Source organism: Bubalus bubalis, chromosome 6 (genome assembly GCF_019923935.1).
Source record: "Bubalus bubalis isolate 160015118507 breed Murrah chromosome 6, NDDB_SH_1, whole genome shotgun sequence".
Lineage (NCBI taxonomy): Eukaryota > Metazoa > Chordata > Mammalia > Artiodactyla > Bovidae > Bubalus > Bubalus bubalis.
The window spans coordinates 56,771,701-56,798,860 of NC_059162.1; the positions used below are offsets into that span (position 1 = coordinate 56,771,701).

The 27,160-nt window shown below is 35.7% G+C and overlaps 1 protein-coding gene across 5 annotated transcripts in view; it reads right to left on the bottom strand.

Annotated features, from left to right (window-relative positions):
* The window catches only part of HS2ST1 (heparan sulfate 2-O-sulfotransferase 1), a 180,484-nt gene that overhangs the window by 52,608 nt on the left and 100,716 nt on the right, over nucleotides 1–27,160 (bottom strand). Inside the window, exon 1 of one of the 5 annotated variants that reach the window (XM_025288342.2) lies at nucleotides 7,587–7,696. The exons of 3 other annotated variants lie outside the window; for them this stretch is intronic. The gene's annotated coding sequence lies outside the window, so the exon portion shown is untranslated. Of the gene's footprint in view, nucleotides 1–7,582; nucleotides 7,697–27,160 lie in introns of those variants that run through there. One more of the 5 variants, XM_044944745.1, reaches the window with a different exon arrangement.

Below are 27,160 nucleotides of genomic sequence, written 5' to 3' on the forward strand. Positions count from 1 at the left end.
ATGCCAATATTGTCTACAAAGCTGAATTATTTTCACACTTCAACAGCTGCACCTGGTGCTCCACTGACTAGTAAGTAAAAAGAATATGGAGTAACTAGGCATCAACTCCAGCTGGGCTTGGAGATCATTAGCTAAAACCTACGCAGCAGCTGTTTGAAAATGAGAATTAGTGATGCTGAAAACTTGTCACTATTTCACTGGAGCTTGATATATATCATATTCAGAGCAGTGGTTTTCAATTTGAGCATGCATCAGGATGACTTGCAGGGTTTGTTAAAATGCAGATTCCAGATTCCCCACCATCTACAGTTGTTAATTCAGGGTCCAATAATTTTCTATCAAGTTCCCAGGTGATGCTGACATGATGGTCCAGGAATACTTTGAGAATGAATACTCTAGAGAATATTTCTACTGGTTTATTAACAAGACAGGTGGAGATAACAGTCTTTTTTCTATGTGACTAATTAATTAGTATCCCTAGTAATTTGGAATTTACAGTAATTTTAAGTAGTTTAAATATGTAGAAAATAATGCTACTCAATTTCCTGGTAGAAACTAGTTGTGAGAGTGTTCTAGTCAGGACATGTTTTACCCTTTAACTCATGGCATTGGTTCTGCTGGGATGGGTGGGTGTCCCATCTCCTTCGAAGAGCTTTTTCATAAAAGCTACCTTCTTTCTGGAAAAGAATGGTGATGACCATTACCCAGAATAGAATAGATATTACATAAATTTGCTTAATGAAAACAATATCAGCTCAGTTGCTCAGTTGTGTCTGACTCTTTGCGACCCCATGAATCGCCAGGCCTCCCTGTCCATCACCAACTCCCGGAGTTCACTCAAACTCATATCCATCGAGTCGGTGATACCACCCAGCCATCTCATCCTCTGTCGTCCCTTTCTCCTCCTGCCCTCAATCCCTCCCAGCATCAGAGTCTTTTCCAATGAGTCAACTCTTCACATGAGGTGGCCAAAGTACTGGAGTTTCAGCTTTAGCATCATTCCTTCCAAAGAACACCCAGGACTGATCTCCTTCAGAATGGACTGGTTGGATCTCCTTGCAGTCCAAGGGACTCTCAAGAGTCTTCTCCAATACCACAGTTCAAAAGCATCAGTTCTTCGGTGCTCAGCTTTCTTCACAGTCCAACTCTCACATCCATACATGACTACTGGAAAAACCATAGCCTTGACTAGACGGACCTTTGTTGGCAAAGTAATGTCTCTGCTTTTCAATATGCTATCTAGGTTGGACATAACTTTCCTTCCAAGGAGTAAGCATCTTTTAATTTCATGGCTGCAATCACCATCTGCAGTGATTTTGGAGCCCCCAAAAATAAAGTCTGACACTGTTTCCACTGCTTCCCCATCTATTTCCCATGGCGTGATGGGACCAAATGCCATGATCTTCGTTTTCTAAATGTTGAGCTTTAAGCCAACTTTTTCACTCTCCTCTTTCACTTTCATCAAGAGGCTTTTTAGTTCCTCTTCACTTTCTGCCATAAGGGTGGTGTCATGTACTATTAAATTAATGGACACAGAAGATAAGAGTTCTTCACTAAGCAATCTAAGAAAGAACTCCTTTTTAAAAGAAGTGAGAATGTGATATGATGATTTGAACCCTACTAACATAGCAATCAATGTTACACACAGCATGGTCAAAGCTGAAGCTCCATACATATCACACTTTTTCCTATAGGTTTGATATTCTAGGTCTGTCAAATCTTATCCTCAGAGTTTTTTTTCCTCTAATGGTGTCAAGACTATGTGAGAGAGGATAAGGAGCAGGGAAGCTGAAGATTAAAGGAGTTAAATAACACGGTAAATAATTTTCAAGCCTAGATGAAGACAAAAGTCATAAGGAGAGTTAAGTTATCTTAAATAGAATCCAGGGCATAATAGATTCTGCATGTCTGGGAAAGTACTAGGAATAAATATTTTTAAAAAGCTCCCAGGGTGAAATGAGTCTCAATGACCTGAAAGCTAAAGCAACTGCAGACATTACAAGGTATCCTAGAACAACACTGGAACCTAGTTAATACATTTTTGTTAACTCTGGTTTATGACTCTATAGGTATCATTCTCCATTTCATACATAACTAAGATATTATGGACGAATTCCCCATAGCATCATTTCTCATCTTTGGAGGCCACTGTATTTCTTACTGAGTTCCAGTTAGTTTCTCCATTTTGGCTTTTTTTTTGGCGGAGGGGCGGGGGGTGGCCTAACATAAACTGGAAATAATGAGTCTAAAAACAAGGTAGTTTAAGGAAAATTAAAATTTAGGAACAATGCTACATTATAAGATGTGATAATTATAGTTCTTAAATCCTTATTTATAACTACAAAAATTAATATTTGCACATTAAGAGTAAATGACCTATACACCCCAATGAAAAGACAGAGATTTTCAGACTGGATAGAGAAAGTATGATTCAACTATATCCTGCCTACAAAAAACTCATTTTAAGATGAAAGAAATAAATGAACTTAAAAAATGGGGGAAAATATATCATGTTAACAAAATTCAAAAGAAAACTGGACTGACCATATTAAACACTAAATGGATTTCAGAGAAAAAAAATATTTCTAGGAATAAAAAAGATTATTTCATAATAATAAAGAGGTCAACAGAATAACAATCTTAAATATTTGTGCATCTATAAGAGAATTTCAAACCACACAAAAAACTCAAAACAGACAAATCCACAGGTACAATCAGTGATATCACCATCATTCTCTCAATAACTAATTGAATACATAGTCAAAAATCAGTAAAGATACAGAAAACTTGAACAATACTATCAATTAATTTGGGTCAACTGGCCTTTATAGAACAATAGAGAAGACTGATGTAAATTCTTTTTAAGTGCAAGTTTATGAGTCATAAAACAATACTTAATATATGTGAAAGATTCAAATCATACAAAGTATCCTCCCTGATTACTCCAGAATTAAACGATCAATAACAGAAAAGACATTTTAAAAGCCCACAAACATTTGGACTAAATAATATGCTTCAAGTAATCCTTAGGACCTTTTACACAGTTCATGAGGTTCGGGCAAGTATATTGGGGTGGTTTGCCTTCACATTTGTCAGAACTCTCTGCTATGACCCATCCATCTTGGGTGGCCCTGCACAGCATAGTTCAGAGCTTCACTGAGTTATGTAAGCCTCTTTGCCACAGGCAGTGATCCATAAAGACTCCTGAAAGTTCCTTGGACAGCAAGGAGATCAAATCAGTCAATTTTAAGGTAGATCAACCCTGAATATTCACTGGAAGGACTGATGCCAAAGCTGAAACTCGAGCATTTTGGTCATCTGATGGGAACAGATGACTGACTCATTGGAAAAGACCCTGATGCTGGGAAAGATTGAGGGCAGGAGAAGAGGGTGTCAGAGGATGGGTGTCAGAGGATAAGATTGCTGGACAGCATTACCAATGCAATGAACATGAACTTGGGCAAACTCCAGGAGACAGTTAGGGACAGGGAGTCCTGGCATGCTGCAGTCCATGGGATGCAGAGCCAGACACGACTGGGAGACTAAACAACAACCACCTACAGGACAAAGGAAAAATCTAAAAGGAAATTAGAAAAGCATTCTGAACCTAATAAACATGAAATATACCAAAATTTGTAAGACATAACTAAAGCAGTACTTAAAGAAAAACTAATACTATGATATGATTATATTAGAATAGACGGTCAGTATCAATGGATTAGGCCTCACCCTAAGAAAATAGAAGAGTAAACAAAAGCAGAAATCCCTGAAATAGAAAACATAAAAACAACACAGAGAAAAATCAATAAAACCAAAGCTGGTTGTTTGAGCAAATACAATACAAATTGATAAACCTATAGCTAAATACAGGACAGGGAGGCCTGGCGTGCTGTGATTCATGGGGTCACAAAGAGTCGGACACGACTGAGCGACTGATCTGATCTGATAGCTAAATACAAAAAAAAAAAGAGAAAAGACCCAATTATGAATATCAGGAAAAAGGGGAAGGCACTACAGAAAATGGGGGTATATTATACAATTCTATGCCAATATACTCGACAACTTAGAAGAAATGGCCTAATCCCTTGAAAATCAAAAACTAACAAAGCTCACTCAAGAATAGATAACTAAACTGAATAACCTTTTATATACTAAAGAAATTAAATTTGAAGATAAAAACCCCACACAAAACAAAGTAAAAAAGGCTTCCCACAGAAAAAACAATAGGCCCAGGTGGCTTCACTAGAAAATTTTATCAAACATTAAAGAAAAATACCAGTCCACACACACTCAAAGAAAACTGAAGAGAACACTTCCAAACCCATTCTATGCAGCCAGCCTTACTCTGATACCAAAATGAGACAGATATTACAACAGTAGGGATCAAATCCCTTATGAACACAGAGGCAAAAGTTAAAAAAATTTAGAGAGGTGAATACAATATATAGAAAGGTAATTATCATCCATATAGTTTATCTCAGAAACATATGGTTGGTTTAACATTCAAAAGTCAATGAAATTCACCATATTAACAAGCTAAAAAAAGAAAAACCACCTTAATATATACAAAGAAAATATTCAACAAAATCCAATACCCATTCATGATAAAAATCTCAGCAAACTAGGAATAGGAGAAAACTTCCTCAGAATGATAATACAATATCTTTAAAAAATCCACAGCCAACATCATTCTTTATGGAAAGACTATCTATATGTTTTCCCCTAAGAATGGAAATAAGGCAAAAATGTCTCCTCTCATCTCTTTTGTGCAACACTGGCCTACAAACTTTAGCCAATTCAGTAAGGAAAGAAAAAGTAATTAATAAGGCACACAGATTAGGGAGCAAGAAGTAAAGCTGTCTTTTATCACAGCATGCTTGTCTGTGTAGAAACCCCTACAAAGTGTACAGAAAACCTACTAGAGTTATTTGAGTTTAGCAAGACTGCAGAATAAAAAAATCAGTATACACAAATTATCTTATTTCTATATACTAATCAGAAATTTTAGAAAATTTAAAGACCACTTGAAACAGTATTTTAACAAGGACAAATTCTCAAAAAGATATGCAAGACCTCTACAGTAAAAATTATACAACAGTGCAGAGAAAAAAAAGTAAATAAGACCTAAATAGAAAAGAATATCATGTTCACAGGTGAACTGTTAAGAGGCAATTCTCCCCAAATGTACATATAGATGTCATAAAATTCCTTTCAAAACCTAGCAGGCTTTTTTGGTATATATATCTGGTATAATTCTATAATCTTTATACAAATGCAAAGGATCTAAAATAGCCAAAGCAATTTTACTAAAGAACAGAACTGGAGGATTTCTACTACTTTATCTCAAGACTTATTATCAAGTTACAGTAATCAAAATGGTATGATGCTGGAGTAAAGACAAACATCGAAATCAAAACAGAAGAGTAAATCCAGAAATATAACCACACATATATGCTCAATTGATTTTTGACAAAGTTATTTAGTAATGACAATTTAATAGAGCCTATCATTTTTTTTCAAAAAAGGTATCAGAATAGCTTGATAGCCATATATTTAAAAAAATTAAAAGGAACCTTCTATCTTACCTTGTATCATGCTCAAGAAGGAATTCAAAATGGATCATAGACCTAAATGTAGGAACTAAAATAATAAAACTTCTAAGGGAAACATAATCCTAGCAATCTTGGGTTTGACCAAAAAAAACCACAAGAACTATAAAAGCAAAAATCAATATACTCAACTTCACTGAAATTAAAAGACACAAAAATCAGAAGGAAAGCCACAGAATGGGAGATCATATTTACAAAATATATGGCAAAGAAAAGCCTTGCATCTAGTATATATAGAAAACAACCAATGTAATTTTTTAATGGATAAAAGACTTCTACACTTCCTCAAAGAAGAACTGCAGAATGCAGATAACAATGCAAAAAGATGTTCGAAATTCCTCGTCATTATGGAAAATTATTAAAAGCACAATGACATACCACACATATAGAATGGCAAAAATTAGAAACTGATGATACCACATCTTCACAAGAATGTGTAGAAACCGGAATGTTTATGAACTGCTGGTGGGAATACAAAAGAGGACCACCACTCTAGAAAAGTTTGACAGTTTTTTAAAAAGCTAAACATACATCTAACAATAAAACCTAGTCATTCCACGCCTAGGTATTTACCCAAGGAAAATAAATAACAACATAAATATTCATTTAAGTCATGTCCAAACATTCACCTTTATGGGAAACACCAATATGTCCATCAGGAAGTAAATGACTAAACAAATGGAGGTGTATTCATACAATGGTTTACTACTCAATAAAAAGGAAAGACTTATTCATATATATACACCATGTATAAATCTCAATATCATCACACTAAGTTAAAAAAGCCAGACCTTGTCTACCTCCCCCACAATGAATATATACTGTATAACATTAATATAATATAGAGAGTAATGAACAACAAAGGTGTTAGTTTCATAAAGTTCACCTTTCAGTCAACTGTTTGTTCCCAAATTATTTTACACCAGTTATATTTAATAGTGTAATTGCATAAATCAATGATACATGCATGCAAAAAACGAGTGAGTTGCTGCTTTTGTAAAAATCAAGCTGGAAGACTGGGAAGACCCAGCAGAAATTGCTCTTAGATCAGATATTAACAAGACAACACAAAAGACTTGAAGAAAAAAAATCTAGAGATCTAGATTGTAAACATCTTAAATTTTCTTTACTACATTTTATAGAAGCCCAAAGTGGATATAAATTATTTCAGATGTGCTTTCTAAAACTCTTATAAGTAGACCCATATTTAAACAAATGCACACATATATTTTGACTTAAAATAATTAAGGTATAATTCTCACATGTATCAAACAGAAAATAGGGGCTTAATCTTATTGTATAAAAAGGGTTCCCCTAGAGCCTTTTGAATTCACTTTTATTTAATGGAAAAGCTAACAAACTCCTGGAAAAGACAGATTTATAGCATTAGAAAGAAGAGGAAAAATAACATATAATCTCACCATCCAAATGTAACCCTATGAATATCTGCAAACATTTCTTTACTGTCTTTTTTCCATACTTTTTAAACAGTGATCATAACATGAACACTTTCATATATTGCCTTTTTTTCCTTAACTTTACAAACATGATAGTTTTCCCCTATTATTGAAAACTTTTATTTGGAACAGTTGCAGCTGGTACAGGCTTTGAAAAGTACACACACCAAGGATATACATATTGATGTCTATCTGTACTGAGGGGCAAAAAAAGTCACTCATTTCCCGTCTTGTGTTGAACAACAGGAATCAAAGACAATATGGATTAAGGAGAGCTACAAATTGGATTCCTGATGAAGATGCCACAGGCAATAAATAATTGTTTCCTTAAAAAAAAGGCCTGACCTGACCTATTATTTCTCTTTATTCTGATTTATTACCTCAGCTTATTCAAATCTATACAAATAGCTTCTTAGAGAGACTAAGACAACCAAAAGATTGCTGCTACTCAAATAACAACCTTTGGCAATTATCAAAGTATTTCCCATTTCAAAGGAGAACAGTAAAAACAATTACCTACGTGGAGATTTTTAGATGCAGCTTCAAAAACACTTCTCGCTTCTGTAAGACAGAAGTATATTCTGAAATTTCATGCCTGGTATCTAGCTCCTGCTTTTCTAAGTTTGCATTCTAGGGAATCAATAAAATAAATACAATAAAGATGACAGCAATGATAATGTTGTCAACTAGAAAGCTAAGAACAAGTAGAGCTGTAACGTCCAAAAACATGGGCAATGACTTTAACTGCTCTTTATTTTCTTAGTTCTAGTTGCATATAACAAAAGCAATGCCACATTTCAAAATTATATGACTGAATAGTGCTATTAATACCGCTTCTCCTGCTAAGTGTTTTTGCCTATTGATTGTTTACCAAAGATCTTTTCTAAGCCCAATTTACAATGGTGCTACATAAATTTTAAAGCATTTTACCTAAGTTGCTCTAAGACTTAAAAATACAAGAGTGCTTTTCAGCTATTTCCAAGTTTTCTAAAATAAATATTACTTTTGGAATCCAAAGAAATTTATTCTCACAGAATGTATTATAGCACAAATACAGTCACCAGCTAAAATTTAAAGAAATATATTTCCATTCATGCATTTTGTGGCTATATATACACATTTGTTGATAGATATTAAAGCTGTACATAGAAACAAAGACCTGATACATTTCATAACACCCTATTTTAAAAGCAGTTTTTATGCATATAAACATACACATCCACTTTTTTCAATGAGAAGGATATCATTTTGGTTCCAAGTGATCACACACAAAGCAGGATACAGACTAACAACACAGAAGATGTCTTTATTTACTTATACATCTGACTACTTTAGGATATAGTAAACACCAAATTGCTGTTAGTTGGTTCTTCGAATAGGAGGGAAAAAAATGAATCTCAATAAATTTAGAATAAAAATTTTGTTGATTAAATCAGTCATTTAAGCACTTTTATTTGATCTCATAAAATGGTTCAAATTAAAGGTTTTACTTAGAGTCACCTATAAATTAACCACATAGACTATATACAAGGCTAATCTTAACAGTTCAGTAAGAGTTCTCAGATTTTCAGAATTTCTTGCTTTCTACGCAGAATCATCAATGGGAAATAGAATTAATTCTAAGGATACAGATCTAGGTTATCCCTTACCATCAGCCTGTTTCTTCACAAAACGGTACTTAAATTATCATGAAGATACTGCCTTTCTCATATCACTTCTTTCTCTTTTAGCATATTTTGAGTTGATGACATAATTAATGGAACTGTTTTCTATATGGAAAAATTTGTTACATGCATACCCTTATACAAAACAGGTCTGCTATTCCATGGGCAAAATTTAATCTTGAAGGGGGGCGAGGAGGAGGAGAATAAAATAATAACATGATTCCTCTTAATCTTCCTTTTTTTTTTTGGCCACCAAGGAATTCCTCCACCTTCAGTTTAAATGGCCACCATGAAGACAGCACATTTTGGACTTGCTTTTAGCAACCATGTAGTCATTTAATTTTTCATGTGGCATTAAGCTTTAAAAAAAAATCTGGGAAGGAAATTCCTATTAATCATATACTTTTTACACAGTATTTTATTTAACATATTACCAAACATATGGTATTATAAAATATAGCCCATTTGAATCTATGCAGTGATGACTACATAAATACATAATTTCAATATATTTACCATCTTTATACTCCAGCAAAACTAAATAGTATACAAACTCTCTTTATCAGGAAGTTAATTTGTTTTGCAAGAAAAACTCTTATGTGTTTAGTGGGCAATGCAAGAGAGCATTTCCTCTCTATTTAGCATAGCTAAAAATCTAACTACCCCAAAATATTAAAAGCATCATAAAAAGAAAATGGACTTTCCATGCCTATTTTTAAAATAAGTGCTATAAAAAGAAATAGCAACTCAAAATGGATTAGAGACTTCAATATAAGAATTAAAAGCATAAGACTCCTAGAAAAAAACATAGGTCTTGGCAATGACTTCTTGTATATAATAGCAAAAGCACAGGCACCAAAAACAGAAAGAGACAAGCAGGACGACATCAAACTAAAAAGCTTCCACACAGCAAAGGAAAATAACATAGAATAGGGGGAAGTATTTGTAAACCATATATCTGATAAGGAATTATTACCCATAATTTATAAGGAACTCCTATAACTCAACACCAAAAATACAAAATGGGCAAAGGACTTGAGTACACATTTTTCCGAAAAAGACATATAAATTACCAACAGGTATAGGAAAAGACATTCAACATTATTCATCATGAGGGAAAAGGAAGTCAAAGCCACAATGAGGTATCCACACCTGATAGAATAAACATTATGAAGAAAAAAAAAATCTATAAAATAATAAGTGTTGATGAAGATGTGGAGAAAATGGAACTCTTGTGCTCTGTTGGTGATGTAGCCACTTATGGAAAACAGTATTGAGGTTGCTCGAGAAATACGGAAACACTGTATGTTCCACCAACCCCATTTCTGGGTATTTATCCAAAGGAATTGAAATCAGGATGGAAAAAAAGACATCTGTACTCCCATGATCATTGCAACATGATTCACAATGCCCAAGAGGTAGAAACAACCCGAATGTCCAAAGACAGAAAAACAGATTTTGTGTGATAAACACGCACCAAAACCCACCCACACAGGAAGACTATTTAGCCATGAAAAAAGGAAATCCTGTCATATGTGACAACATGGATGAACCCGGAGGATGTTACACTAAATAAAATAAAGGACAAACAGTCACAAAAGGACAAACACTACATGATTCCACTCACATGAGGTATCTAAAGTAGTCAAACTGGTAGAAAGGAAAAGAGAATGGTGGTTGCCAGGGAATTCGAGGAAGAGGAAATGGGGAGCCACTGTTCAATAAGTCTTATTTCAGTTACACAAGATTAAAAAAAAAAGTCCTAGGAGAGATCAGGTGTAAAATTATGCTTATAGTTAACAATTATAATTAAAAATAATATACTGTACACTTTTTTGCCATGAGGGTTAAAAAAAGGTTCATGATTTTTACCAAATATTCCTTCCATCAGAAAATTAAAAACAATTTACAACTGTATGTAACTGGAATTATGTTAAATTTATACATTACTAGGAAAGGAAAAAAGCAATATATCCAAGTGATTCAAACATAAATAAGTATTTTTCAAAAGACTGTGCAACAAAAAGTCTCAAGAGGTCCTGTATCCATCCACCCAATTTCCACCCTTCACAATATGTAACCACTATTATTTGTTATCCTTTCAGAGATCATTTTATGCATATACAAGCTAAAACAACTAAATACCTCTCTTTGACACCAATATTAGAATATATACCTTGCCTTTGTTTCTTTTAAATGTAAATATATCTTAAAGATTTTCCCACATAGAGATCTTCCTTGTTCCTTTTTTTAATTTTAAGCAGCAAGGCATTTCAGTGTAGACATATCATAATTTATTCAGTCAATCTTAATGATGAACATTTAGCTGGTCTCTTTTCTTTGGCCATAAAAAATATTCTAATAACAACTGGTACATTAAGTTACAGAATTTTTCAGATGCTTAAGAACAATAATGAGCACTGAAGTCTTTATTGAAACTTTTTTTCCCAACATGTTTCGCTGACACCTTTCAACAGAATTTTTCCTTATTTATAAAATGGAGGGTTAGGGTTAGATAATCTCTATGACCTTTTCTAGCCCTAATTTTTACCAGATGTTCCAGAACATGAAGTGAGCACAAGATGGCAGAGTAGAAGGATGTGTGCTCATCTTCTCCTGCGAGAACTCCAAAACTGCAACTCACTGCTGAGTTGCAATCCTAAAAGATGATGCTGTTAAAGTGCTGCACTCAATATGTCAGCAAATTTGGAAAACTCAGCAGTGGCCACAGGACTGGAAAAGGTAAGTTTTCATTCCTATCCCAAAGAAAGGCAACGCCAAAGAATGTTCAAACTACCACACAATTGCATTCATCTCACATGCTAGCAAAGTAATGGTCATAATTCTCCAAGCAGGCTTCAACAGTACATGAACTGAGAACTTCCAGATGTTCAAGCTGGATTTAGAAAAGGCAGAGGAACCAGAGACCAAATTGTCACCATCTGTAAGATCATCGAAAAAGCAAGAAAGTTCCAGAAAAAAATCTACTTCTGCTTTATTGCCTATGCCAAAGCCTTTGACTGTGTGGATCACTACAAACTGGAAAATTCTTCAAGAGATGGGAATACCAGACCACCTGTCCTGCCTCCTGAGAAATTCGTATGTAGGTCAAGAAGCAATAGTTAGAACTGGACATGGAACAATGGACTGGTTCAAATTTGGGAAAGGAGTACGTCAAGGCTGTATATTGTCACCCTGCTTACTTAACTTATATGCAGAGTACATCATGCAAAATGCCAGGCTGGATGAAGCACAAGCTGGAATCAAGATTGCTGGGAGAAATATCAATAACCTCAGATAAGCAGATGACACCACCCTACAGCAGAAAGCAAAGAGGAACTAAAGAGCCTTTTGATCAAAGTGAAAGAGCAGAGTGAAAAAGTTGGCTTAAAACTCAACATTCAGAAAACTAAGATCATGGCATCCAGTACCATCACTTCGTGCAAACAGAGGTGGAAACAACGGAAACAGTGACAAATTTTATTTTCTTGGGCTCCAAAATCACTGCAGATAGTGACTACAGCCATGAAATTAAAAGACGCTTACTCCTTGGAAGGAAAGTGAAGACCAACCTAGATAGCATATTAAAAAGCAGCGACATTACTTTGCCAACAGAGGTCCGTCGAGTCAAAGCTATGGTTTTTCCAGTAGTCATGTATGAATGTGAGAGTTGGACCATAAAGAAAGCTGAGTGCCGAAGAATTGATGCTTTTGAACTGTGGTGTTAGGAAGACTCTTGAGAGTCCCTTGGACTGCAAGGAGATCAAACCAATCCATCCTAAAGGAAATCAGTCCTGAATATTCATTGGAATATTCTGATGTTGAAGCTGAAGTTTCAACACTTTGGCTACCTGAAGCGAAGAACTGACTCATTAGAAAAGACCCTGATGCTGGGAAAGATTGAAGGTAGGAGAAGAAAGGGACGACAGAGGATGAGCTGGTTGGATGGCATCACCGATTCAATGGATATGAGTCTGAGCAAGCCCCGGGAGTTGGTGATGGACAGGGAAGTCTGGTGAGCTGTAGTCCATGTGGTTGCAAAGAGTCAGACAAGACTGAAAGGCTGAACTGAACTTTCAGAACATGTCAGTACAATAATCTTAGCTTCCACCTTCTAACTTTCAATTACTTTTATCGAACTTGTTTTCACTTGACAGTTAATTTCAAAAGATTGTCATGACAGTAACCCTAATGGTAGATGTTAGAATAATATAGAAGAGTAAATAAATTACATACATTTATGTTGAGTTTCCAGGATGGGACCCCAAACTCAAAATAAAACACATGAACTGTCAAATATTTCATTACACTGAAAATAATTATTTCATTGATAGTGATGGACTTTGCTCATCTGTACATTCATTGATACATTTCACTATTTTTCTTAGTAGTAAAAGACTCATTATGAGATAACTGCTGAGTGTTAAGGACACAGCATATTTTCAAAGAAAAGACCAAAGCCATCTTGATCAAATGGATGATCATGACCTAAGCAAACATAATTTCACAGTTTTTTAAACTGCAGTATTATGAGGGAGTATAGTTAAGTCTATGGCTATTAATAGGTAAAATTCCATTGGTTAAAATACATTGATCACTAATTCTATAAAGTTTTTCATTGCATTCTTCTCCCATAAAAATATCCAAAATCAAATCCTAATAGATGAATGAATAGAATACTGACCAAGAAAGAAGCTCCCAATAAAATGTTAAATGAGAAAAGAACCCACAAAAAGAATACAGACAGTAGGATCTCTATTTTACTAAAAATAAAAATTACACACATACACACAAAGACACATAATATGTTGTGAGTAAAAACTGGTAGTATCTCTCTGAGGGCAATTTGGCAAAATAACAATGTAAGCCCTATGCCAAGCAATTTTATTTCTAGGTACCTACTAGAAAAGCATTTGCTTGTGTGTACAAAGAAACATGAATCATAATGTTGACAACTTAACTGCTTATAATTTGTTTAAAAAAATTGGACAGAAGCTAAAAGTCCATTAGCAGAATAAATAAGTGCATATATGCTACACAGTATGGCTCCTCACTCCAGTACTCTTGCCTGGAAAATCCCATGGAAGGAGGAGCCTGGTAGGCTGCAGTCCATGGGGTCGCTAAGAGTCGGACACGACTGAGCGACTTCCCTTTCACTTTTCACTTTCATGCATTGGAGAAGGAAATGGCAACCCACTCCAGTGTTCTTGCCTGGAGAATCCCAGGGACAGCGGGGCTTTGTGGGCTGCGTTTATGGGGTCGCACCGAGTTGGACACGACTGAAGTGACTTGGCAGCAGCAGTAGCAGCAGTTAAAAACACTAGATTTAGAAATATGAACGTGGCTAGATGTTAAAACTATTGAGTGAAAAATACAAACTATAGAATCACAATACACTATGATAAACATCTCTGCAAATAAATAAATAAAACTACTTTTTCTATGGTTACATACGTATGAATAAAAATATTTACCAAAATATACTAGATGAATATACATCCCATATATAATAGTTATGTTAGTTCTATAAGAGAAATGCTTCCCAGGAGGCACTAGTGGTAAAGAACCCGCCTGCCAATGCAGGAGATGTAAGAGATGCAAGTTCAACTCCGGTGTTGCGAAGATTCCCTGGAGGAGGGCCTGGCAACCCATTCAGAATTCTTGCCTGGAGAATGCCATGGACAGAGGAGCCTGGCGGCTACAGTCCACTGGGTTGCAAAGAGTCAGATATGAATGAAGCGACTTAGCACGCACACAAGAGAAATAGATGAGAATTGGGATGGTGTCAAAATAAACTTTAGCTTTATTTGAAATTATCTATATTTTAAGAAATATTTTTTAAAATGTAGCTATATCTAAAAGTCTGGAAGTAAATATGCCTGTTAATATTTGATAATTCTCACAGCAGTGATTTATCTCCTTCTTTGTACTTTTCTATATTCTTTTAATTTCTAAAATGTTAAGAGAAAAATACTGAAGACGACTTATTTATTGGACCACATTTATTCATACAAACATGCAGAATAAATGGAAAGAATAGATTACATTTTAACTTGCATTTTTCAAAAGCAAGATACACTGAGTAATTATAACAGTTACCCAACTCAAACCAACTTAGCAATCTTCAATGGTTACTGCACACCACAGGGAGATATTTTTCATTTTGAAGCAAAGGAGAACTATCTTCAAGACATTTACAAATCACAATATAATATAATTAGCAAACATTCAGGTACCTCTTTTACAACTAGAAAATGAGCACATTCAAATGACAGAAAAGCAAAAGTTTGGAGCTCATAAAGAAAATGTCAGTGTATCCATGAATGTGATTAAATTAGACAATAAGGGAAACAAATACATTTATATTATTCATTTCACTGGAACAGGAAAAACATTTCAATTACCAAAATGAGTAACACTTCATTTAACAAATATTGTTGGGAAATGAAGTGACATATGTAAGTGAATTTTCTAGATAACTGGAGCTTATCTGTTTAAAATCAAAACCTTTCAATTTAACCATTCAGATAAAAATCTCTCAAAAATCACATACTTCACTGTGGTTTAAAACACATATTAAATATATCCAAGGTTTTCCTTAAAAACTATAGGTCAGCATTCATTCATTCACTCACTCATTCTGCAAATAAGATTTGTTTTCAAGGAGTTTGCAATACAAATATTCAAGATTAAACAATCTAAGATAATTTTATAGTTAGTTCATCAACTGAATTAAAAATAAAATTCCCCCCAAAAAATTAAATATCTAGGTACTTCATCCCTGTATTATCTCCCACTTCTTCCCTAAATAAATCTTCCAGCCAAACTATTCAGTCTCCATCACCTAGTCTATGTTTTCACATCTTTGGGCCTTTGCTCAGTATTCACTCCACTTAGAATATCCTCCCTCTGACAGCTATTAGAAACCTACTGATCCTTCAAAGCCCATCTCAAATCTCAACTATATTGTGAATGGTATTTCTTATCTTCCCAATTAAACCAACTGTGCTAAAAATGTAAGATATTCACTTTCCTGAACAATCTGTTTTACAACAGTACTGGAAGTTGAATTTTACATCCTGTGGGAAGATGAAGTATTAATTGAGTAACAGGGTCATACTCATACTCCTCACTTGTAAAATACAAGCAGCAGCAAACTTGCAAGGTTATTATGAAATGTACAGCTTATAAGGTGTCTATAAGCAATAATGGATACACAGTAGATGTATGAAAAAAAATGCATAACTGCTCCTGAATAATTCGTCTCCCAGTATATTAAGTATATTGGCTATTTTCCTGTAATACTAACATTTGCAATATAAAGAATTTACATTTTCATTTATCATGGCATAACTTACTATGACCTTCACTGGTATTGCATTAAGCTGTTATTACCATAAATTCAATTTTTGTTTCAATACTTTCAAACAAATTAAAGGATAGGTGGTCTACTCAATTTTTACTTTGATCAAGATTAAGAACTACCTCTTTATCTTTGAAAGCTAATCCTTTTATATTTGCCAAATACTACTCACTAGACTCAGTATTCATGCCTGGAAAATCCCATGGATGGAGGAGCCTGGTAGGCTACAGTCCATGGGGTCGCAAAGAGTTGGACACGACTGAGTGAATTCACTTCACTCACTAGACAGGTAAAACAATCTGTTCAGCTACTGTGTCTCAACTGATAAACCACTTTTCACTTCTTTGTTATACTTAAGCTCATAATTGCTCACTGTGGTACTGAATATTGCTATTCATTATAAGGAATTGTAAGTCCACTCAACAGAGTACAATAATGGCATTATACAAACTAAAAAATTAACCATTTTAAATTAAAATTAGCATTGAAGAGTCAGAGAAAGAAGGTAAGTTCAGAGTTCTACTGTGGAGCTACTGGGAGGGCATTTCATTCTCATACTGAAGAGTCTGAGTAGTAACTGTGTGACAGTCTTGGAACTCCAGCAGAAAACTCATATTCCCTTCTAGCAAAGATTCTTTATTACCTATTACTTCTGAGTACCCAACAGGGTTTTTGGACTTCATCCATTCTAGTTCGCCAATTATGTATCAGTCATCAGAGGAATATTTATGGATAAAATGATATGACGTCTGAGATATGCTACAGTGGGGGAAGTACAGATGAAGCAAGATTCTGTGTGAGCTGATTTGTTGCGATAGCTTAGTGGTATAGGGATTCATCTTACTATTATGTATATCTTGTAAATGTCCATAATAATTCAAAAATATATATAATCTCAGCTTCCACAATTTATTAAAACATTTAAATAATGGCATTTATCATTATTTTTCAACCCAGAGGCTCATCATGATTAGAAGACTGGGTTTACAACACATTAAATAGATTAGAAAAAAAGCAAAGATTGAGAATGAGTCAGATGAAAGGAAGGAAATTATTTTTATAAAGGGCAGTAATCACAGATGGTCAAATTGAACCAGCTGTTCATCCAGAAAATCTGTGGGAGTTAATCTGGAGCCTATTCAAAGTTTAATTATACTGGTCTTTCATATATACATTTCATAGCTTTTTAGGCCAAGAATATCTGTTATTGGGACTACTTTCACTGTCAAAATAATTGAAAAAAAAAAAAAAAAAGGCAATAAAAGGTAAAGAAAAGCCAAATGCATTTTTTATTAAAAATAAGAACTCAGACTAGATAAATAGTAAGCAGGACCATGAATAAAGAGAATACTGATTACTTTGGAAATTAACCTCTGCCACTAAAAAGCTGTCACTGCCAATATAGAATAATCTATGTCTATCTGCTCCAAGATAAAATAATTCGTTATAATAATCTATAAAAGGATCAAAATAACAAAAAAGCCTCAAATGTATCAATAACATAAAGATGTCTTAACACTGTCTTAAAAGTTAGCAGTTAAAATTAGACCTTCAATTAAATTACCATTTTAATATTCAAGCCCATTTTTGACTTTTAACATATAAAATTATGCAGGGCTGGGAAAGAGAACTTATATAGCACTGTTATTTCAAAAAAGATTAATTTTCATCCAATACTGTTTATAATGCTATCTTCAAAAACAAAGAAGTTTATAAATTTATAAGCTTCTATATCATATAATCAATTTAAATGTTTATGATACTGAAAAATTTCTCATAAGCCTGATACTCTCAGTCCACTCATGAACAAATCTTTTGGTATGAGCTATTTGCAGAACAATGTTTACTGATTAACTAATACATTTAAGAGCAATTATTTTCTTAATTTTCTCCAGCTATCATTACTGAAGTCTTATTTAAATAGGACTTTTTACATTTTAAAACTGCTTTGCAATCATTTTTAATAATTAACCATGTGTAATTCAATTATCTCTTGTAACCATGAAAGAAAAATGGTGCATTGAAGCAGTAAAGTATGCCATAAAATATTGGAATTATAATATCATGATGGTACAGTGGAACATTTTCCATCTTAGAAGAAAAGTGAAAGAAAGTGAAAGTGAAGTTGCTCAGTTGTGTCGGACTCTTTGCGACCCCATGGACTGTTGCCTACCAGGCTCCTCCGTCCATGGGATTTTCCAGGTAAGAATACTGGAGTGGGTTGCCATTTCCGACCAAAACCTAAACTTTCTCATGTGTTCTTTAAAAAATGGTCACACATTTTTAACCTTTCAAACTTTGTCATCTCCACTAGCTAAGCAATAGTCTTCTGTTCATTATCATCTTAAATAATATTTCAATCGCAGTTTAAATCAGTAAATTTTAAACAAATTTATATTAAGTATTCAGTCACAGAATTAAGAACTAGGAAAGATCTTAGAGAAGTGCTACTCAAAGTGCCCACCTGAGACCAAATAAGGACCTTGTACATGAGTGTAAATTAAATTCACTACTTTTTTAATCAAGTCTTCTACAAAAAAAAAAAAAAAAAATCAGCCAAATTAAATAGTGTGCTCATGCTTTAGCTGATTTGCATTCTTGCACAAGCTGCACATATCCTTGTGGACTGGTAATAAATAGTTCAAAGGCTGGCAGACAGTCTGTGAACCACACTCAATAGCACTGTCTTCGAGATCATCTAGTTCAGTAGATCTTAACCCAGGCTCCACACAAGAATTATTTGGGAAACTTTAGAAAACATGAACACCTAGGATTCACCTTCAGAGACTCTGACTTACTTACTGGGTTTTGGTTTACAGCTGGGGCATAACCAAGCCCACTGGGGTATATTTCTGCTGATCTAGACTCATTTCATTCGACAGATGAAAACAGAAGCTTAGAGAAACAAAAAACTTATTCTTAGTTTACAAGAACAGAGAATCAAAGGACCGACATTCAGTACAAGACACTTTCCACTATATCCCATACATAAGATCAGTTACAATTATTACAGCACCATTTTATATTCAGGATACTATGGGAACAAAAACATTAACTTTCTGCTTTATTATTAATAAAGTACGGAATAACAAAATATAAGTATTAGATGGTTAAATTTAGGTCACTTGAAGAATTAATATCTTCCTCAAGATATAAATTAACTTGTTACTAATTTCTCCAGTGGCTCTTCACCACTTAGTTTCTCAAAGATGGACACGTCCCTGTAGTATGACCCCAAAGATACATTTAAATCAAAATCCTGGAAACAAAATAATGTTCTAAGTATAGGAGAATGCCCACTGCTTGAAGAAAATAGTAACACGAATACTTTAGTGATTCAATCATCCTCAGTCTGTTTTACATTTATAATTTTGTATATCAAATTTTCTTATAGAATGCATGCTTAAAGACCCTCTCACTTATTCCATTCAACATATCCTTATTTTGCACCTAGTAAGAACTAGGTATCATGCAAGCTGTTACAGAGACGTAACTAAGACACATTTCTTGTCTTTAAGAAATTCAAAGTCTGGCATTGTCAAGGTACTAGCATGTGTCTCAGTTTCATTCTGTTCATGTAAGCACACAAATAGGCATTATTTTTTATGCAAGTAATAGCATATTATACATACTGTTCTAACACCCACTTTTTAAACACAGCTTGAAAACATTACACATCAGTTTGTGTAAGTGGTTATTCTTAACAGCAGCACAGTATTCTTCAGAAAGCATGAACTATAACTTATTTAACCAATGATCTGTTAATAAACATTTAAAGTGTCTTACAATTTCTTTTATGACAAACAATTGCTGCAATCAATAACCTTGTAAATACATCACTGCAAGGTAAGAATATACAGATCACGCATACATCAGACATCAACCAGCTATCTGAGTTTACTGCCTGTGTCATAAGCCATACCCATCTATACCGGCTGTTACACGTTTCCATCCCACTGCAGGTAACCGTTCTTCCACCACTTCACAGTAACTCACAAGGTACAACTCTTTTAAGACCCACTTCCACAAGCAAACTTCATGTTCTCTTCAAGGCAAAGTACCGTATTTATTTTAGCATAACTGTTTTACACACATAACAAGTGCTACAATTTTATTAGAATCATGTATTTTATGTGTGCCACTGATGAAGTTTTTGAGCATTGTGCCTCTAACCTCATTTTTCTTGCAAGCCCTGTTCACCTAGTACAGTGATTTTTAGGAACACATGCCAAATTATGGAAAAACTGACTGTACACTCTCATAACAATGTATGATGGTGTCTATTTTTCCATTAAAGTGGTGTACTGGAAATATTTTAAACCTTATTGGGTTGGCCAAGAAGTTTGTTTGGGTTTTCTGTAACATGGAAAAATCAGCGGGAACTTTTTTGGCCAACTCAATAATATGATAGGCAACCCACCCACTCCCGTATTCTTGACAGGAAAATCCCATGGACAGAGCAGCCTGGTGGGCTACAGTCTGCAGGGTTGCAGAGTTGGACACGACTGAGTGAGCATGAAAACACACAAAAAGTATCTTAGAGTTAGCTTACATTTAAATTATATTTTAAGTATGAAGAAAAATTATCTTCAACAAATGAAAATATATATTATCTACTTAATGAAACTAGTTCATCAAATTAAAATAATCTCTGTCAAAACAGACCTACTGACTTTAGCCATTCTACTATTTTTCCTTTGTAATCTTTCAAAAGAATTTTGGAAATCCTGTTTATCTCAAAGCACAAAACTGTGTTATCTATGGATAGTTCTATGATCTTGCACTCCACATATTATAAGAAAGAGGACACCATTTTCTTACTGGTGTAAGCTAAAAAACAACTTTTGGTTGAAATATATGGAGCTGATGGATCTCTACCACCATTTACACAAAAATAATATGCCAACCATCAACTTCAGATTTTTGTTGTTGTTGTTTGAAAATTATAAATGTGACAAGTAAGCTGAGTGCTCGGGCTTATGAGGCTCTAATTCTTCATTATCCCAAATATGGATTCATCAAAGAAGTTGGCATTTTTGTAGAGCAAGCAATTATTGGCTGAAAGGAGGACTCAATATCATGTAGTCTCTGAACAAGGTCTAAATTGTGTGCTTCTTGCAAACTCAAAGCAAGTATGGTAGGAATGGGAGAAGGACGTATCTGTAAGGCTGGTAGGATGGGCCTACAAGGAATCTATTTGTATGTAATGAAAAAACATGCTACTAAAGACAAGTCAGTGGAAACCTTCAGGTAAACTCTCCACTAAATCCCTTAAATTACCCCTTAAGTAACTTCCTAGCCAGTATTTGGGAGGGGGGAATAAAGCCACCCTAAACGGGCGGCAAGCTGCAGTTAGCAAACAAAGGACCTTGATATTAAAGCTGGGGCTTGTGGGGGAGGGGAAAATTCTTTGGGTGTATCTTTACAGAATGATACTCAAAACTGTGGAACTTAATATTAAAGCTGGGGCTTGTGGGGGAGGGGAAGACTGACTCTTGGATGTATCTTTATGGAATGATACTCAAAACTGTTTATTGTCACACTTCATTTGTATGGTCTAAAGATCTTGTTGTGGGCTGAACTGTGTCCTCCCTGTGATAATATATGATAAATTTAAATCCAATCAACCCTTGAACAACATGGAGATTAGGGGCACTGATCCTTGTGCAGTTGAAAATGCACATATAACACAAAGTTGGCCTTTCTTTTCTGTGGTTCCTCTGTATTCACAGTTCTGCATCCATGGTTCAACCATGAATTCTGTAGTGCTGTATCATTCACTATTGAAAAAAACTGCCACGTAAGTAGACCCGCTAGGTTCAAATACATGTGTTCAAGTGAAAAGTGAAAGTGTCATTCAGTCGTGTCCGACTCTTTGCAACCCCATAGACTGTAGCCCACTAGGCTCCTCTGTTCAGGCAAGAATACTTGCTCTTCTCCAGACAAGAATACTGGAGTGGGTAGCCATTCCCTTCTCCAGAGGATCTTCCCGACCAGGGATATGAGCCACGAGGGAAGCCCCATGTTATTCAAGAGTTAACTGTAAATATTTGGTCTTCACCCCAGCTCCTGGCCAGAGCTCCTAGAACCCTTATAATTCCTTAAGTGAAAAGAATGAAAGGAGCATCTTTTGTTAAAACATTCGGTCTTTTGTCCTCTATTTCTGAAACAGCTTCAGAGCCATAAAGGTGAAAAGAGTCTCTTATGTCATTCATAATAAACCCTTTAAAACTACATTTGAGTATTCATTAATGAGGTGCTTTTTGGAAAGCACCTAGGCAACCTCAGGATGGGTGCCTGGTTGTCAGGGGAATCTGGGGAGGGCTGGAGGTAACCGCCGATGATTTAATCACTCATACCCATGGAATGAGGTCTACATTAAAACAAACAAAGAAAAACCTAACCAAAGGGGTTTTGGTGACCTGCCAGATTGCTGAACACATGGAGGTGCTGGGTGGCTGGTGCAACTCTAGAGGGCATGGAAACTCCATATGCCTCCCCATACCTTATTCTATCCATCTCTTTCATTTGGCTTTCCTGAATTGTATCTTTTTCTAATAAACCAATAATCAAATAAGTCAACATTTTCTGAGTTCTGTGAGCCATTCTAGCAAATTATCAAACCTGAGGAGGGGGTGTGGGAACCTTTAATCTACAGTTGCTTGGTCAGCAGCATGGGTAGTGACAAGTGAACTTTTGACTGGCAAGAGTAAGGTGAGTGGAAGCAGACTTGTATGACTGATGCTAACTCCAGGTAATTAGTATCATAATTGAGTTTTACAACACCCAGTTGGTGTCTGGAGTTAGAAAACTGGCTGGTGTGGACAAACTCACACACCTGGGATCAGTAATGTAGAACAGCAGAGAAGGCAGAAGAGCTGTCTCCTTTCACCCCTGAAATTTGTACGTTGAAGTTCTAACCTCAGTACCTAAGAATGTGACTGGGCTTGTAGATACAGTCTTCAGTTCAGTCACTCAGTCATGTCCGACTCTGCAACCACATGGACTGCAGCACGCCAGGCTTCCCTGTCCATCACCAACTCCCAGAGCTTGCTCAAACTCATGCCCATCAAGTCAGTGATGCCATCCAACCATTTTATCCTCTGTCGTCCCCTTCTCTTCCTGCCTTCAGTCTTTCCCAGCATCAGGGTCTTTTTCAATGAGTCAGTTCTTCCCATCAGGCGGCCAAAGTATTGAAGTTTCAGCATCAGTCCTTCCAATGAATATTCAGGACTGATTTCCTTTAGGATTGACTTGTTTGATCTCCTTGCAAGGGACTCTCAAGATAAGAGTCTTGAAAGAAGTAATTAAGGTATAATGAGGTCATCTGGGTGGGCCCTAATTCAAGTTGACTGGGATCTCTTTAAAAAGAGGAGATTAGGACACAGACGAGCACTTCCTGAAGACAGAGGGAAAAGACAGATATTGTAAAGATGAGGGGAGAGACCTCAGGGGAAAAAAAAAAATCAATGCTGCTAACACCTTTATCTCAGTTCTAGCCTCCAGAACTGTAAGAAAATAAATTCCTGTGTTTAAGCCACCCAAATTGAGGGAATTTGCTATGGCAGCCCTAGCAAACTAATGCAGACAATAAAACCAGGGACAATTAAAAATTAATCAAATTAAGAACTACAGTATCTAAAAAGTTTGAAACTCAGGAAACTTAGTGCTGTGTTGTGATGAAGAGTGCTGCAGCACATCGATTCACTTCAGCACTGCATCTAGTGGAGCAGGAAAAGAATTCATAAATGACCAAAGAGCTGCTGATCAGACCTGAGACCAGGAGACACATTTGTAACAGTGGACTAGAGGCGAACACACTCTGTGAGAACTAAAACCCATGGAATTGTCCAATACTTTATGACACAATAAGGACCATCCTTTTTATCTTCCTTCTGCCCCTCAATTTTAGAGTCAAAGAGATTTGAAATGGCTATAGTTCCATGTGATAAGGAAAATGATTTCTATTTAATAAATGTGAACATATTCTCAGAATAAAATTTAGCAAAAATTATAATAAAAATCTCAAAACAACAGTCCCACCCCCAGAGTTAAGCCACACAAAATAATGTATGATACTCTCCATAATAATAGAAAAAAATTTTTAAGATATTCAAAAGAACTTTGTCTCCCTGACTGCTCAGCTTCCATTATTAGTATCCATGTGAGCAAACTGATCAATTTCTATGGAAGTCAGAAAAAAGTTTTTATTGTTGACAGCACACACACACACTGAATAGCAGATGCTGTCATCAAATTGTAGCATTCAGTTACTCTGCTTTGAAATTAAGTGGAGTACTTGTTTAAAAATGTTTTCTCATTAGAATATATAATGATCATTTTAAATTCTATCTGCTATAATAGGACATTTCTATCACACTGCAATCTGGACTGTGCTATAAACACTATTGTACTTGAACAGATGGAAATCATAAAGTGATATTTAGCTACTGATTTCCTGTCATATAGTTTTGCAAACTGAAAAAACAGAAATCAACATTTGCAATCAACTAAAAACAAAATACTATCTGGTAAGCTAAAGACATGCTAATGTGACATAAGAATATAAATGCTTTCGACTTAATGAACTATGGCTTTCAAGGAAAAAGAAAATATTAAAGTGATACCTCACAGAGTTAGTCAAGATTGTGAGGTGTGGCAGAAGGCTCAGGGAAGGAAAGAGGAGATATATGCCTGGTATTGTGTACAACAGTTTCAACAGATCAAGTGATAGATTGAATGTGTTCTAATGAACTTACCATTAAGTTAAGAAATATCCAAAGGTATTAAGGAATACTCTGAACTTTAGAGCTTTAATTTCTTTAGAAATAGGGAGATGATACTTACAACCTACTTTATAAAATCACAAAAGAAATTAATAAATTTATGCCCAGTACTATATAATGCCAAGTGATTTTAATGCCATGGAGGGTTTTTTAAAACTCATTGGTAGATGAACATCTAAACTATTAACCACACAACGTAAGTTCACACAGCAGACTGACTACTAGGAAGTAAAGAAAACATAAATGAATATAAACATAACAGATGTAAGGAGAAACCACTACCTCCAACACTGAAATAGAGAGACCAGAAAATAACCCCACATCCCATGGCTTCCTAAGATCTACCGTTGGAATAAGGAAAGCCATTCATGGGGAGGTGTCTTACAGTAAGCAGTCCATTGTGAAACCACCCAGAAGCTGCTGGCTCCATGTACCACAGAAGTCAACACTGTTACTGCAACAACGGTAGCAGGAGAGGTACTCCGCCACAAAACAGCCAGGTGTGCGGGGGTGGGAGTGGTACAGCGTGCAGGAAGAAGCTCCTGGTTATCAGGTGCTGCTGACCATCATGTACTGCAGAAGTCAGGGAAGCTGTAAGCACTCCAAAAGCATGAAAAGACCCCTTTCGCCTTCAGTATGACTGTGCCAGCACCTTCAACCTGACAAAACCTGACACTGTGCTGGCAGGCAAAGGAAAAACATCTAAAGGGTTCACCTCATTTTCTCCAGATCAGTCAATGAAGGGTGACTATAGAGCTGAGAGGTAATAAATTGATGAGTGCGGCACTCAGCTAGAATTCCAACTGCTGTACATTTCACCTCGAAAACTAAAATTAAACACCTAAGCAAAAGAGTCCAGGATGGAAAACCTTAGATAGAATTCACTCCTTGAACCTCAATTTCCCTAGTAATGAAGGAACAACCATCATATTTGGCTCATTTGAGTGGGGAGAAGGCAATGGCAACCCACTCCAGTACTCTTGCCTGGAGAATCCCATGGGACAGAGGAGCCTGGTGGGCTGCAGTCCATGGGGTCGCGAAGAGTCGGACACGACTGAACAACTTCACTTTCACTTTTCACTTCCATGCATTGGAGAAGGAAATGGCAAACCACTCCAGTGTTCTTGCCCGGAGATTCCCAGGAACGGGGGAGCCTGGTGGCCTGCCGTCTATGGGGTTGCACAGAGTTGGACATGACTGAAGCGACTTAGCAGCAGCAGCAGCATTTGAGTGGGACAGATTAATAAAACACAAAATCTGAACTTTCCGACTTGGAGGCTGTCTTCCCTCTGAAATTTAGGCCAAGACAGGGGAAAGGATACACTACTTAAAAACAAACAAACAAACAAAAACATGTATCTTATATCTAGTTACTATGCAAAGAACTGTTTTTACCAGGTCTCACTGAAACCTTTTACTGACCTAATGTTTCCATTCCCTTTTGCCAAGCACAGACAAGCAAGAGTAGTTAATATTTAGAATAGTCTCCTTGCCGATAGTTCAACTCTGCTGCTGCTGCTGCTGCTAAGTCGCTTCAGTCGTGTCCGACTCTGTGCGACCCCATAGACGGCAGCCCATCAGGCTCCCCTATCCCTGGGATTCTCCGGGCAAGAACACTGGAGTGGGTTGCCATTTCCTTCTCCAATGCATGAGAGTGAAAAGTGAAAGTGAAGTCACTCAGTCGTGTCCAACTCTTAGCGACCCCATGGACTGCAGCCTACCAGGCTCCTCCGTCCATGGGATTTTCCAGGCAAGAGTACTGGAGTGGGGTGCCATTGCCTTCTCCGGGTTCAACTCTAGGATACAATAAAAATGAATAAAATGATCATTTAAAACAGAGAAAAAGACATAGAAACAACTAATGAAAATTTTTTTGCTGGTTCCTTTCACTCCCAATTTTAGAATCTTGGCCTAGAAACTTTATTCACTCCCACGCTGATGACTAAATCTTTATCTCCAGGCTAACTTCTTTCCTAAATTTCAGACTTGTAGACACCTTAAATACAACATATCACGTGAAATGACCAAGTATCTAGAAAATGTGGTAAAAACTGACATCTCCACCTCCTTTGTCAAAGAAAGAAAACCTGAGAAAATAAAAACGAAAAATGATAACCATGAAAGAAACTAAACTGGCAATCAAAAATCTCCACCATCTTTACACCAACACATACCTTATCTCAAAAGTATTCTGAAAGAAGATGATTTCCTCCCAGATAAACTCTTAGAAACTTTTCATATGTGACATTATATAATGAACAATGTCCTCAACAATAGTTTT